The following is a 16,058-nucleotide window of genomic DNA, read 5'->3' as shown; positions in this document are numbered from 1 at the left end:
AGGGGGAAGAGACATGATCCCGCGGGCTCCCCTACCCGCCAACACCAGAAAATACAGTCAGTGGGTGAACATAAATGGGCGCAAGGCTGAAGCCCTACGTGACACGGGGGCCAGTGTGACGGCCGTCCGCTGTCACCTGGTGACCCCGGAACAAATCCTGCCGAACGTTCTCTGCCCTGTCCGTTCAGCCGACAATTCTGAGAGCCTGTGTCGGATGGCCTGCGTCCCATTCGAATGGGGAGGAGTATCCGGCATGTTGAAGGTGACGGTCCGCGATGATGCCCCCGTGGACTGTCTCCTGGGGAACGATCTCGAGAGTTCCCCGTGGGCCGCCGTGGAAAGAAGAGAGCACCTGGGGATGTTGGGCCTCCCGGACTGGGCGTGCTTAACCACCCGGTCCATGGCCGCCCGCGCCATCCCCCGACCTGAAGAACCCGAATGGCCAGCACCTCCTCCCCCGATCGCCCCAGTGGGGGACGCCGACCATACCGACCCCCCGGAACTAACCCAAGAAAGGCTCGCTCAGCCCCAGGACCTTCCAGACCTGGCTCAGTGGCGTCAAGAAGGAGGACCCACCCAGGAACAATTCCGTCAAGAGCAAAAGACCTGTCCCTCCCTCGAGGGACTACGACAGCAAGCCCTCGCCCAGAGCGCGGGAAATACCACCGGGGCCCACTGGATCTATTGGGACAATGACCTATTGTATAGCGAACAAAGAATCGCGGAGTTGGGGGCCAGTCGAGTGTTGGTGGTGCCCCTCCGCTTTAGAGACTTCCTGTTGAATTTGGCCCACGATGTCCCCCTGGCTGGACACTTGGGACAGGACAAAACCTACAACCGCCTGGTGACCCACTTTTACTGGCCAAAAATGAGAAATGACGTCCTCAACCACTGCCGGTCCTGCCCCACTTGCCAGGCCAGCGGGAAGAGCGGCCGCAAACTCAAGGCACCCCTGCAACCATTCCCGGTTGTTACCACCCCGTTCGAAAAGGTGGGAATAGACATTGTGGGGCCCCTAGACCCCCGAACAGCACAAGGGCATCGATTCATCCTGGTACTGGTGGACCACGCCACCCGCTATCCCGAGGCTGTTCCCCTTCGAACTGTAACAGCACCGGTGGTCGGCCGAGCCTTAATGGGGATCTTCTCCCGGGTGGGCTTCCCCCGGGAAGTCGTCAGCGACAGGGGCACAAACTTTATTTCAAAATATATGAAATCCCTCTGGCAGCAGTGCGGGGTCACCTTGTGGTAAATAAAATTACCTGGTTAGTTTTTCCGTATAATTATCATTACAAGACAGCTCATGAAAAATGAGAGGCAGAGTCCGTGGTATCTGAGGTTTACGGGGTTTATTAGAAAAACCTCGAGGTTGGAGATCATGTTCCGTCACCACTAGGGTTCGGGAAGGGATAGTCAACGTTTTATTAACATTACACATTATATATAGTAAAATACATCATTGCATTCAATACAGTAGGCGTAACAGGTGAAAAAGAGCGAGATAAGAGCACATGTGCGTAATAGGAGGCGTGAAAATAGGCGTACACGAAGGCGTGCACTGTACATGTCAGAGGAACATCACAGGAATCGTCACATGTGGGTGGGTGCATAGAGAAAGTTGCAGAATCAGCAGAAAAGTGTGGATGCGCGCGCAGCTAGCATGACGTGACATAGATGTGGTAACTGGGGAGAACTTTAACACTAGTAGAGAAGACAGAAGTCTGGGATGTCAGAACGACCTGGACCTATAACATATCTGGTATCTTATGTTTGGAGGATGTTTTATCTGGAGTAAAAGGTCTCTCGGGCAGAAGCTATTCTATACTGTGGCTAGTGCGTGCATATGCGTCTACGTGTCTACGTGCAGGGCCATGGGCCTACTATGGCAACGGGAACTGTAAATTACTTGAATGGGGGCAGGAAGGCTTGCTCTTCGCTCTGCAGCCGGGGAGGTGTTTACCTAAATCACTAGACAGGGATGCATTTTCGAGGAGGCTGAACAGATAACTTGAAGGCAAAATACGGTTTTGGCAGGCAGGCCAGGTTGAGCCAGGCACCGCTTCGCTTGGCAGGAAGTAAGGCAGAGGTCAGGGATACGTGTCCATGCTGCAGCTTTCAGAGGCAGAAGGCAGAAAGGGCTCGGAGACAGAAATCAGGGCCTAGCTCGGCAGAGCCAGGAAAAACGAAAAAAGTGTACCATGTAAAGACGTTGGCATGGTATGGTTAGGAACTGAATTATCGATCCATTCATGGTGGATTTGAAAGAGGACATGTTAACGTTGGACGCAAATGTATTTGCGTCTTCATATTCGGTCATGGAGGGAAATTACATGTACTTTAAGCACGTACATGGAGACGTTGGGGTACGCGTTAGGGGACACTTTGACCATAAAAATTTCAATTACCTCATTCCCTCCTTGTCCCCTACGGACCCATCAGGATATATCTATTTTCATGAGTCCATCTATCTGTTCGTATAACATCATTTGCTCATCTTTTTTCAGTCGAGAACGTGGACTTGGACGGGGAATACATGATGTGGCGCACAAGCCGCAAATCGCCGGCCCACATTGCAGACATAGGCAACAACTGAATACTATGAGGAGGGCTATTCCGAGGAAGGATAGGACTTTCCATCCCCAGGCGGATATTATGCTCCAGAGCCAACCGGACCAGGTCCAGGTGCCTGGATTCTGGTGTATCTGACTAGCAATCTTGTGGAGCCGAGTTATGGCTCTGTATACTGACGGTGCATTATATGGAATGAAAACGCAACAACTGGATCCGATGACTCTACAAGCCCCGCCCCTATCTGCCAGGATGACGTCAAGGACGAGACGATTTTGAAGAACGACAAGTCTCATAGCAGACTGCTCCTCTGTTAAGTTACCTAGGGCAAAAGTAGTTTCATTCACTACTGCTTCAAGGGTTCTGGTCAGTTTACGTATCAGTTTACTGTTAGAGACAGTTCCTAAATAGGGAAATAATCCTTTATTGAAATCTGTGTATTGTTCCCATGTTGTTTCAGTGTAATCGACAATTGGGAGATCTCTCTTGGGTCTAACATGAACGAGATGGGAATTTCTGTGGTAATCAGGTGGGGCTAGAAAGATAGGTGGCAATAGGAATGCAATATAGCAAGTACCATCCCAGTCTGGAGGTAAACGTATGTAAGCCGTATGACCACAAATGAAATAGGAATGTCGGGAAGCTTTAAATGTGGACTTGCCTTTATCACTGAATTCAATAACTGTATTACAATCACTGTGTCCTAGATGTACTGAACCATTCTTTCTAACACATAGGTCACCTTTCACTGGCAAAACTAAAATTGAAGGTGAGTTCGAACTAGTTTCTGACTGGACATTCAAAATCATGAGGTTAAGTGTGAAATTACCTAATCCATATACTTTGTTTTCTAGATCAGTACCTGTCATTCGGGGAAGACCCTCCTTGTCAGGGAAACATTTAATTTAATTTCTAATTTAAAACATTTCTAAAGCGCAGCGTACACCGTGCGGTTTCTTGGCGCTAGTGAGCAGAATCGGCAACTGAGGGAAAAGACAAGAGTGATAGGAATGAAGAGCTAAGCGGAGAAAGCCTGATTGAAAAGGAAAGTTTTTAAATCTTTACGAAAGGAGAGGTACTGGGTAGCAGAACGAAGATGGTCGGGGAGGGAGTTCCAAAATGTTGGGGCCAAGGTGGAGAAGTTGGCCCCACCCCACTTTTTACGTGTGAAGCGGGGGATCTGAAGAAGGGACTTAGAGGAAGACCGGAGCTCTCTTGTGGGAACATAGGGTTTTATTAAGGAAGAGATAAAAACGGGGGCAGTGCCCTGACGGGCCTGGAAGACCATGCAGCCAGTCTTAAAAAGGGAACGTTCTTTTATGGGAAGCCAGTGAAGCTCCCTAAGAAGGGGGGTGGAATGGTGATAGCGTGGGAGGCCGTAAACCAGCCGGGCCACCTGGTTCTGGATCGACTGGAGTCTTCGCAGACTGTATGCTGGAATGCCATGATAGAGGGCGTTGGCATAATCCAGCCTTGATATCACCAGGGCGGCCATGATAATCTTGAGTGCCTGAGGGGAGAAGAAGCGGGAAACAGAGCGGATGGTGCGGAGAGTGAGGAAACAAGAAGAGACCACGGAGCTGATTTGTGAGTGGAGAGTGAGCTGGTGATTCATTTTAACACCCAGTGTTTTGACCGTGGATGAGGGGGAAGGTGCGGGCCCAAGAGAAGGGGGCCAGAAGAGAGAGTTCCAGGGGCTGGATGAACCACCGGTGAGAACCAATTCGGTTTTATCCGGGTTCAACTTAAGATGGTTGTGGTTCATCCAGTCCCTGATGAATGTCATAGTAGACTGGAAGTTAGAGATAGAGAGGGGGAGAAGAGGACAGATCAAAGATGAGCTGGAGATCATCCGCGTAGTTGTACATGGTGACCTCCAGCTGCTGGAGCGCGAAGATAAGGGGAAAGATATAGAGATTGAAAAGTAGGGGAGAGAGAGAGGATCCCTGGGGAACACCACAAGTGACAGGGAGGGGAGAGGTAGAGAAATTGCCCCTCAGAAAGGAGGAGAGCCAAACCAGGGCTGATCCCCCGATTCCAGCCGCCCTGACACGGGACAGTAAGATGGTATGGTCCACCGTGTCAAAGGCGGCGGACAGGTCAAGGAGGACCAGTGCCTGGTGTTTGTTATCATCCATGCCCTTTCTGAGGTTATCTAGGACTGAAACCACAACCGATTCGGTTGAATGTCTGGGACGGAAACCGGCCTGGCGAGATGCCAGCCCCCCATTGGTCTCAATATGGGCGCTAAGTACCGCGGTGACGTGGCGTTCCATCACCTTACCCAAAAAGGGCAGCAGGGAGATGGGGTGATAGTTGGCCGAGATGGAAGGGTCCGCGCCAGGTTTCTTCAAGATGGGTACTATCGTGGCTGCCTTTAGCGCAGGGGTCACTACACCCTGTGCTCGGGAGCTGTTGAGGAAGACGATGGGGGGTTCAAAACAGCAGGAGTAAATTTGCTGCAGGATACGTGCCGGACAGACATCCGCCGGGGACCCCGACTTCACTCTGGGAAGAATCTCCAGAAATGATTCCTGAGTAAGGGGGGGAATGGAGGTGAGAAAGCATTGAACGGTGGGGGGGGGGGGGAGGATCAACAAATGCAGGTGAGGGTGGTGGAATATTGGCCTTGATGGTAACGATTTTATCCAGGAAATAGGTGTTGAGTTGATCACAAAGAAGCTGGGAGGGAGGGATTTGGGATGAGGTTCGATCTGAGAATGGCAGGTCATTCACTATGCCAAAAATTTCCCTGGGTTTATTTTCAGCAGACGCTATTTTAGCAGAGAAATGGGTGGTTTTTGCGGCAAGGATTGCTGTTTTATATTTGGCCAGTGATGTGAGGAAGTGAGTTTTTGATAAAGGACAGTAATTTTTCCTCCATTGCCTCTCCGCCCGTCGGGTGCTCAGTTTAAGCTCTTTCAGGTGGTCGTTAAACCATCTGTTAGAATCCTTGGGTCGACGGATGGAAATGCGACGTAGGGGAGCCATTGAGTCACAGCCACCAGCCAGCCAGGTGTTTATGGCCTTGGCTTGAGAGGTAGATGATAAGCCAGAGAGGGTGGGAGAGGAGTTACGAAGCAGAGAGGTCAGGGAGGGAAGATCCAGTCTGTTCCAGTTCGGCGCCCAGGTGTTTTTGGCATGCGGGGTTTTCGATACCGGATTACGGGGAATGGAGAGGGAGATGAGGGCATGGTCGGACCAGGGGCAGGGAGAGACTGCCGCCGAAGCCACTGGGAGATTGAGAGACCAGACCTGGTCGAGTATGTGCCCATGGGAGTGAGTGGGGACAGTTATATGCGGTGCAAAGTTGAGAGACAGGAGAGATTCTGTGAATTCTTTTGAGGCCGTACACTCATGTGGGTCTGAGGGCCAGTAATTAAAGTCTCCCAGCACCAAGACCGAGGCGTAGTTGATCACCAGGTTGGCCAACAGGTCTTGAAATGCCGGTAGGAACGATACATTAAGAGACAAGTAATGGGCGGGGAGGATGAAAGAGAACGGACTACCAAAAAGTCAGCAGGGGGGATAGGGGGGATAGGGGGAAAGGGAAGTGATTGAAAGTTCAATTCCGACCGAGCAATTAAGGCGACCCCACCGCCAGCCCTGCCTGCTGGGCGGTCGGCACGTAAGGCCACATAGGAGGGGGGTAGGGTGGCCAGGAGAACAGGGAGGGAGGAATCACAGTACCAGGTTTCGGTCAAGAGCAGTAAGTCAGGTTTCTCTGAATCGAGTAGGACGAACAGCTCATGATGGTGTTTGACCGCTGACCTGGTGTTGAGTAGGAATACAGACAAAGGCGGAATGATGGGGTGAGGGTCGAGTGGGGGGGGACGAGGTGACGGGGGGGTGTGCAACGGAGGGTGAGGTGTCGTGGGGGAGGAAGAGGAGGAAGCGAGGCCTAATGAGGAGACGAGCCTGCGGGTGGGATCGGGAAGTGGCCAGTGGCCTTGGAGGGCGATAAGTTCCTTTGAGGAATAAGACATCATTTTAGCATGGTGTCGTGCCCCTAGCCCCGTCTGGCCGCGGACGGGCGCAGACGGGCTTGCCTTAGGCACGCCTTCGGCGCGCAAAAGTCGCGCCCGCTGCGCTCGTCCGCTGCGCTTCCTACCAAGACACATACTTAATGCTGGTGGGTGGGGAGGTTGGGGGGGCGTGGCCAGCCAAGGGGGCGTGTCTCGCCTCGCCCTCGGGAATGGCGGCTGAAGGAAGGGAGTCGTTGCAGCGAGTCGTTGCAGCGAGTAGCGCTGTTTCTAGGAAGCCAAAGATGCAGGTAGGTGGGGATGGCAGTTAAAAACACAGTATTCAATCACAAAATGCTTTTTAAAAATATTAGTCCCTGCTCCCGGCTTTTCGCCTCAGGAGCCAATCGTCAATGCAGCGCCTAGCGTCGGCGCGCTCTATTTGTAGGTTTGGCGGGGGGCGTGGCCAGCCGAGGGGGCGTGTCTCGCCTCACCCTCGGGAATGGCGGCTGAAGGAAGGGAGTCGTTGCAGCGAGTAGCGCTGTTTCTAGGAAGCCAAAGATGCAGGTAGGTGGGGATGGCAGTTAAAAACACAGTATTCAATCACAAAATGCTTTTTAAAAATATTAGTCCCTGCTCCCGGCTTTTCGCCTCAGGAGCCAATCGTCAATGCAGCGCCTAGCGTCGGCGCGCTCTATTTGTAGGTTTGGCGGGGGGGCGTGGCCAGCCGAGGGGGGTGTCTCGCCTCGCCCTCGGGAATGACGGCTGAAGGAAGGGAGTCGTTGCAGCGAGTAGCGCTGTTTCTAGGAAGCCAAAGATGCAGGTAGGTGGGGATGGCAGTTAAAAACACAGTATTCAATCACAAAATGCTTTTTAAAAATATTAGTCCCTGCTCCCGGCTTTTCGCCTCAGGAGCCAATCGTCAATGCAGCGCCTAGCGTCGGCGCGCTCTATTTGTAGGTTTGGCGGGGGGGCGTGGCCAGCCGAGGGGGCGTGTCTCGCCTCGCCCTCGGGAATGGCGGCTGAAGGAAGGAAGGGAGTCGTTGCAGCGAGTAGCGCTGTTTCTAGGAAGCCAAAGATGCAGGTAGGTGGGGATGGCAGTTAAAAACACAGTATTCAATCACAAAATGCTTTTTAAAAATATTAGTCCCTGCTCCCGGCTTTTCGCCTCAGGAGCCAATCGTCAATGCAGCGCCTAGCGTCGGCGCGCTCTATTTGTAGGTTTGGCGGGGGCGTGGCCAGCCGAGGGGGCGTGTCTCGCCTCGCCCTCGGGAATGGCGGCTGAAGGAAGGGAGTCGTTGCAGCAAGTAGCGCTGTTTCTAGGAAGCCAAAGATGCAGGTAGGTGGGGATGGCAGTTAAAAACACAGTATTCAATCACAAAACATGTCTTGTGCATAACTGTGTTCAGGTCTCCCCATATCCAATTACCTTGGGAAACATCGGACTTACTGTCTAACGAGGACATCAATGTAAACCATGCACCACACAAACCATTATGTGTAAACGGATAAGGAAAAAGAGGCAAGGCTCCCGTCATTTTCTGGTAGGGAGGGAGTCGGCCACATACCCAGCAATTAGTGGCATTGCTGGTCTGATGGGAATGGTGTAACATACGGATGAAGGAATTGTTACGCAGTGCAAGTCGGTAAGAAAGCTCATGCGGGGGCAGATCACTAAAGGTGTGGTCTGCAGTGTCATTTAAAGAAGAATGTGCGTGTATAGGAAAATATACATGTAACATATAGCTTAGGCATATAATCGTAAGACTCAGAAAAAACATGATAAGCAAAGTAACGATACATCTGCTTCGCAGATTCTTGGAGTATTTCTGTTTCTTGATCTCCTGTCTATCTCATTATGGGGGTCTAGCTTGTACATGTCAGGAACCCGTCTAACCGCTTCACCCAGGGGGGACTTAAACAATTAAACTGTTTGACTTACTAGACCTTAATTTCAATTTATACTCCTGGGACGGAGTTTTCTCTACCAGGGGGAGTTTAGTATCAGTTTCTGGTATGCGAAAGTCCTGGGAACCAGTCTTTGGCGGAAGTCCATAAAAACGTTTCACGTGACTTGAGTGTACCCAGCCCTTCCTCCCCTCTAATTTGACTGCGGTCCTGGTTGTTAACAAAACAATCTTCGGCTCCTTCCAGCGGGGCTCCAGAGGGCTTGACCTGTCGAAATTCCGGATTACAACAACGTCCCCCGGGACCAGTTCATGTGGTTTCACCTCGGTGTTGTCTGGGAAGGCTGCTGCGACCTGTGAACGACATGATTGTAGTGCAGACATCAAGGAAGCAAGGTAATCTGTCAACATGTTACTATCAACATCAGTAATTTTTCGTGGCAGAGGCGTCCCCCACATATTCGGTGGCCGGCCAAAAACCACCTCATACGGGGATAGCCCTGTTCTAGAGTGGGCTACCATTCGCATATAGAAGAGGGCGACTGGAAGAGCTACTATCCAGTCTACTCCCTTTTTTGCACAGACCTTGGCAAGACGTGTTTTCAGAGTCTGATTGTGTCTCTCGACTAATCCCGCTGCTTCGGGATGTCTAACACAGTGGAACTTCCACTGATATCCTAACAAAAGGGAAACTTGCTTCATCAATTCGGACGAGAATGGCTGTCCGTTATCTGAATACACGACACGAGGCAAACCCTACCTCGGGAAAAATTCACGAACCAACTGTTTGGCAGTGGTCGGGGCAGTGTAATCTGGGACTGGATATGCTTCTGTCCATCGGGAAAGTGCACATACAACTACAAGGACATACTTGAATCCTCAGCAACGTTCCATCTGGATATAATCCATCTGGAGGACTTCAAAAGGGTGATCAGGAGGATGAAATCCACCTTGCTCTAAGGGAATGCCTTTACCTGGGTTAAACTGACAACAGATCATGCAAGTACGCACTTTCTGTTTTGCTGCTGCTCGTAAATGTTTATTGAACCAGAGGCTTTGAATACTGTCTAACATAGCTTTTTCTCCTAAATGTGCAGGACTATGTGCTGTGTTAATGATAACTTGAACCATAGAGTCGGGGAGAAACCAAGTGGATTTTCCCTTCGTCATCCATCCCTGTTCTGTCTGGATCCCTCCTAGTTCTGTCCATTTCTTGATTTCGTCTGGGGTAGCATGTGTCTGTATGTCGATTACATCTAGTGCGGGATCCCTCACTGTCATGCAATGTGTTGGAACTACTGTCTTTGTCATATCAATCTGAGTATGAGTCTGTGCTGTATGTTTGGCTGTTCGATCTGCCAGGTCGTTACCCTGGGAAATGGTATCTGTGACTTTCGTATATGTGCTTTACACTTCATGATGGCTATGGCTGTAGGCAAATGTATTGCTTCTAACAGAGCTTGAATGAGGGGACCGTGCTGTATCCTGGCACCGTGGGAAGTTAAAAAACCTCTTTCCTGCCAGAGGACTCCGAAGTCGTGTACAACTCCGAATGCATAACGGGAATCTGTATTTCTTGTTCTTGGCTCGAATACAGGCTTGGGTCAGAGCGATGAGCTCTGCTGCTTGGGCAGACAGGGTGTCAATACGATGTGTTTCTATGACTTCGGTTTCAGTGGTCACTGCATATGCGGCCACCAACTCTCCTGTACTGGTTCTCATGCATGAACCATCCACATAAAGTGTCAGGTCCGGATCTGGTAATGCGATATCTGTCAGATCTTGTCTGGGCTTCGTCATAGTGTTAATGACTTCCACACAGTCATGTGCCAAAGGGTCTATTGTGCTAACTGGTAAAAGTGTAGCAGGATTCAGTGTGTTGCAGCGTCTGATTTCTATGTGTGGCTGAAATAATGTCAATTCATAACCTGTCAGTCGTGCTATAGTCAAATGCTGGGTCTGTGTACGGTTTAAAAGAACTTCCACGGAATGTGGAACTTGTACTGTCAATTGGTGTCCTAATACTATGGAATCACTTTGTCTGATTGCTAGAGCTGTTGCTGCTACAGATTTCAAGCACACAGGCAAAGCCTGGGCTACTGGATCTAATGTACTGGAAAAATAAGCACATGGCTTGTGTGAACCTGCTTGGTCTTGGGTGAGTACTGACAACGCAGTACCTTCGCGCTCTGTGACAAAAAGTGTAAAAGGCTTGCTGTAACATGGTGTCGCTAGAACAGGTGCTTGACATAGGGCTTTCTTCAAGTCGTCAAAAGCATGTGTATGTTCCTGAGTCCAAGGGAGGACAGTCGATGTCGCTGCCTCCTGGGTTGTCAACTGTATCAGTGGCTTGGCTAGATATGCGTACTGAGGGATCCATTGTCTACAGTAAGAGGTTAGGCCTATGAAGGCCCGTACCTCCTTTTGTGTCTTGGGTTGTGGCATATGTACAATTAACTGAATGCGGTCAGGTGTAAGCTGTCTCCCCCTCTTGGACAGCAAGTGACCTAGGTACACAACTTGCTGAACACAGAACTGTAGCTTCGAAGGAGACACTTTGTGTCCCTTGTCGGCCAGAAAAGATAGGACTGTCAGAGATGCTTGTTCACATTCTTTTTCACTTCGAGCGGTGATCAATAGATCATTGACATACTGAAGTAGGGCAGTGTTAGCAGGCATGTGGATACTGTCAAGTTGTCTTTTCAGTGCTTGGCTATAGATACTCGGACTTTCCGTGAACCCCTGAGGTGCACGTGCAAATTTAAAGCTTCGGCCATTTAAACTGAATCCGAAAAGGTACTGGCTTTCTGGATCAATGGGAACACTAAAGAAGGTATTCTTCAGATCAATTACAGTGAAGAACACCGCTTCGGAATCAATGGCAGTCAATAGGGATGAAATATCTGGGACCACTGGAAACTGAGGTATGATACATTTGTTAAGCTCTCTAAGGTCAATCACTAGACGATATACAGGAGGTTCTTTTGGATCTGTACGTTTGAGGATCGGAATGATTGGAGAATTACAAATATTGGAGTCAGTTTCTACAACTACTCCGTGAGCAATGAGCTCGTCAATGATTTTCAATAAGGCTGCTACAGCCTCGGGTGGCAATTTGTATTGTCGAATTCTGGGCAGAACAACTCCTGGCTTGAGTGTGACACGATATTGTGTGATATGCATACAACCTACATCAGTCGGACCTTGTGCCCATAAATGCTGTGGTACATTCTGTAATCGGGGATCAAACTCTCTCAACACATAGTGACCCTTAAAGTCACGCAAAAACAATCTCACTCCTTCCGGAGAACAACATATTACAGCTCCTAGAGCTTTCAGTGTTTTAATACCTAACAAGTTTTCGGGACATGACTTCGTAAGCAGTAAATCAGTAGTACGGGACAATGGACCAACTGCTAAGGGAACTGGTTTCGATACTTCATTAACAATAGGCTTTCCTGACAATCCAAGGGAAACATTCTGTGAGCCTGAGAGGGGTGCCCCTGGAACCTCGTCATGACTAATGGTAGTTCTACTTGCTCCTGTGTCAATCAAAAATTTTATGTCTTTCCCTAGTACCTGACTATGCACATAAGGACCGTCTTGATCCACAGGAATCTCGATGAGAGGCAAACCCACTTCCCTCTCTAGGCTGTTTCATGAATACTGTTGGTAATCTGGATACTCTGACTGTGCATATTGGTACATCTGCTGTGTAACGTGTTGTGTCGCGGCAATGGGCTGGGGCTGTGGTACCGCAACAGTCTGTTGCTGAACACGTGGCGGAGCAAGTTGCGGATTCTGTTGAATATTTGGTTGGACATGTTCTGGCCTAGGCGGGCGTGGTCTTTCTTTCGTTTTGCCTGTAGCTATATTATGTTTCAGAACGGCACAATCACTAATAAAATGACCTGGCTGTTTGCAATAATTGCAATTTCCTTTAACGGAACCTGTAGGATGACTAGTCTGTGTGTTCTGCATGTTACCCCTCTTCTGACCATCTGCTGGAACAGACTGGGCAACTAGTACTTTCATTTTAGTGTCTTTCATGCGTCTTTGTTCATGATCGTGTTCTTCTCTGATTCTATTCTGGTGATACTGTAACATTTGTAACATTTGGGAAGGCGTATTTGCTTGCCATGTACTTTCGACTTTCAATACTCTGTTCTTAACTCGGGGTAAGGAATTCTCAACTAATTTGGTTACGAAAAGATGTGGGAATGACTCGCTACTTGTTTTTAGTCCACTGTTAATAATAAAACATTTCTCGAATCTAGAATAAAAATCACTAGTGTCTTCGTCTGGTTTTTGTTTGCAGGCTGAAATTGCATCCCAATCTTCCTTTTTAACTGTCAATAATCTAGGCAAAACCTGTACTAATAATCCTGGTAATGCTTTGGTTTTATCCCCAAGACCTAAACCTGGGGTGCGTCCTTTATCTTCATCTTCTAATTCGGCCCAATTAATCTTTTTGTCTCCCACCTCCCAATCTTTCTCTTTCAGTTTCTCGTAAATCCCTGCTGGCAACAATACTTTTAGCATCTTAAGGATGTCTGAATATGTGTAATCGCCCATAAGTAACATGTCTTTTAATTCACGGTGGAATCCTGCAGGGTCTTTATCGTGACAAGGTACTATTTTCTTCATTTCCAATAATTCCATTTTAGTCAAAGGAGTGTATACAAATACACGTTCAAGCGTATTATCTGGCTTACGAATTGGATGTACTTCTCGTAAAGGATTCTGTCTGTCTAGGTGATATGGCTGTCTGACTGGGGGTGGAACTGAAACGTGACGTGGAGTCAGGAACGTACTATATTTGTGGCGTTGTTCTAAAATGATATCAATTAAATCGGTACCTAGACCTCTCCATCTTCTCAGGAGTAAGTCTTGCAGTAGATTATACAGGGGACCTGGATCAGACTGATGGTTTTCATACTGGATAATGAGATGTTGGGTCATATATATACCAGCCAATCGCTGTTCTTCTGGAGTAAGACTTAAAAACGTGTGTACTATTAGTTCATCTTTATATATACTGTCATCCTCGGCCCATTGGACCGCTGACTGGGCTAGTTCCTGATCACGTAAGGTAGTGAGTTCATGATAACCTATTCTTTCTTTCAGGATGTTGTCAGTAACCTGGAAAATATGTTCAAGAGAACATTGCTCAGGTATCGGGGAAAGGTATTGTTTCTTGCTTTCTAGACAAATGGGTCTGTCAAAAGGATTACCTAAAGGGTATTGTTTAGGAGGTTTCGTTCTACCTACATACGCTACTATATCTTGAGTCGCTGCTGGATTCTCTGGTTCTTCCTCCTCTGAGGAATCTTTATCGTCTGACTCTACTGCCCTATCGGCATTCTGTCGGGTATGCATGGCTATTATTTCTTTACGGATTTTTCTAGACATGGCCTCTATACATTTCTCTTTGTCATGCTTACAATCTGCAATATTCTGACTCCATCTAGTCAATACATTCATCTCTTCTTGATCAAAACCTGGTCGATCTCGTTCTCTTATCAAACAATTAATCAAGAACCGTAATATTAAAGCTTGTGTATCAACTTTCTGATATACCATGGCTTCACGAACACATTCAGGGCCTACTCCTGTCTGAACAAAATGATATATCCTGTCTAATTGTTCGGGCATTCCTGGTAGTGTAACCAAAAAGTCTGCAGCACGTCTTAAACGTACCGATGCTAGCATCATGGGTCCTGTCTTGCCAGGTACTGAATCATATCTACAATCTGTAAGATATTCTTTAAGCTTTTCGCCTGGGGTCGCTTTCGGGGTACGCAGCGTAGCTAATTCTCTCAGTGTCAGGCGCTGCACTTGTGGCGGGGTGTGATAGGGACCTCCTGTGGCCCCTCCTGAAGCGGATGCCTGGGCATAACCGGGCTGTAGCGGGGTTGAACCTTGGGCTGCGTCTGTCGAAAAAGTATTAGTAGGGGGAACAACAATGGGGGAAGTGATAACAGGTGCGGGACCATGCTGACGTGGAGGGGTCGTGGCTTGGGCTTGATCGGCAGGAATCTGCCGTGGCAGATTATTATTAGCAGGATGTACGGGTACGTTGGTATATGCGGGAGCTACATCATCTAAATAGGAAGAAAGGAAAATATCTGCTGCGGTTTTATGGTGACGTACTTTAGTAGCGACCAATGGTGGTGGCAAGTTATTAGATACTTCCGGGTTGGCCTTAGGCAGGCCCTCAGCAAGAACTGGATACATGCCTGTAATGAGTGCATTTCTTTTACGGTCTAATTGTTCTGCTCTGACCTGTTCTCCTTCTTCTAGTAACTCTTTTTCTTTGGCTTTTTCGGATTCTTCTCTACTTCTATCTGCTTTTCTGAGTGCTTTTTCTGTTCTTCTATGTGATTCTTTACGCCACAATTCTATGGCATCTTTCTGAGACTGTCGGGCTTTCTTTTTCCATAATGCTTCTTCTACTCTCATGATGCACTCGGCATCCCATGTCCCTGAGACAGGCCATCTAAACTGTTCTTCTAAATGCTTAGTGTAGTCCACCCATAAGTCTAAATACAACACAGCGTCTAAGCCGTGCTTGTGGTACATAAAATATCCTGGAGTGCCCCTAGGTGGGACAGGCACTGCTTCTTCTAGTATCCCTTTCCTAGTTCCTATCTGACGTAATTTCGAGAATAACAGCATTTTCTACTGTGACACGAATACAATAAACACAACAATGAAAAGCAAACAGTCATTCATACCACAACATGAAATACATTAAAACATTTCGAATAGATACTGCCTAGTACATAGAACACAATACCTGGAGTCAGGTGAGAATAATACTAGAAGGCTTAAATCTTGAATCACTGAATCACTGAATTACTAGATGCACTGCTAAACAGTACAGACCGATCCCATAAAGAGACACGTCATACCGCGCTCACCTGAGTGAACACGTACGGACCAGGACTGTGTACCCAGACCTGTCTTTACCGGACACAAACTAATGCACCCGTCTAGATGCGTCCCTAGCAACGGTACTCACCGGGAGCAATACTTGAACTTGAAGGCCTCGGACTGGACTGGACATCTACTGGTACTGCTACTACGCATGCGCCTCGTCACATCGGAACAGGTGGGCCTCTGGATACCTCGGACACTGCTGCTCTCGGCTGGGCTCTGGTCGGGATCCTCCGCACTCCTCACCGCCTCGTCTGGATGTCGACCGCAGTCTCAGTCACCTCCGTAGGCCTGAGGGAGATACAGGAAAACCTGCAGATGCGCATGGATGTCCGTCACAGCTGTGGCAGGGGACAAGGCCTGCGACGCATCTCCGGCGCGTGGGGTGGGGGAGGGGTCCCTGTTCGGGCGCCAAATTATGTGGTAAATAAATTTGCCTGGTTAGTTTTTCCGTATAATTATCATTACAAGACAGCTCATGAAAAATGAGAGGCAGAGTCCGTGGTATCTGAGGTTTACGGGGTTTATTAGAAAAACCTCGAGGTTGGAGATCATGTTCCGTCACCACTAGGGTTCGGGAAGGGATAGTCAACGTTTTATTAACATTACACATTATATATAGTAAAATACATCATTGCATTCAATACAGTAGGCGTAACAGGTGAAAAAGAGCAAGATAAGA

Source organism: Lissotriton vulgaris, chromosome 10, assembly GCF_964263255.1.
Source record: "Lissotriton vulgaris chromosome 10, aLisVul1.2, whole genome shotgun sequence".
NCBI lineage: Eukaryota > Metazoa > Chordata > Amphibia > Caudata > Salamandridae > Lissotriton > Lissotriton vulgaris.
The sequence above is the reverse complement of the archived record's forward strand: the minus strand, read 5'-3'. Positions refer to the sequence as shown.